Source organism: Talpa europaea (genome assembly GCF_964194135.1).
Source record: "Talpa europaea genome assembly, chromosome: 2".
Classification (NCBI taxonomy): Eukaryota; Metazoa; Chordata; class Mammalia; order Eulipotyphla; family Talpidae; genus Talpa; species Talpa europaea.
The window spans coordinates 149546551-149546843 of NC_140068.1; positions in this window are offsets into that span (position 1 = coordinate 149546551).

Consider the following 293-nt stretch of genomic DNA (forward strand, 5'->3'; position numbering starts at 1 on the left):
GACTTCCCGGGACGCCAACTTCTGTCCCCCGCCCCCCCCGGGACGGCCCCCCCGCCAGTGACGGCCCCCCCGCCAGTGACGGCCCCCCTTTTCCGGCACCGCGTCGCGGAGACAATACCCGCGACGCCCCGCCCCCCCTCGCGCTTGGGGCGCCCCCTCGAGGCCCCGCCCCGGCTCCCCGCGGCGCTCGGGCCGCCCCGCCCCGCCCCCGGGCCTCGCGCGCGCCCCGCCGGCCCGCGGCGCTGATTGGCCGCGCCGTTCCCGCGCTCGCGCCCGACCGCCATTTTGAAATC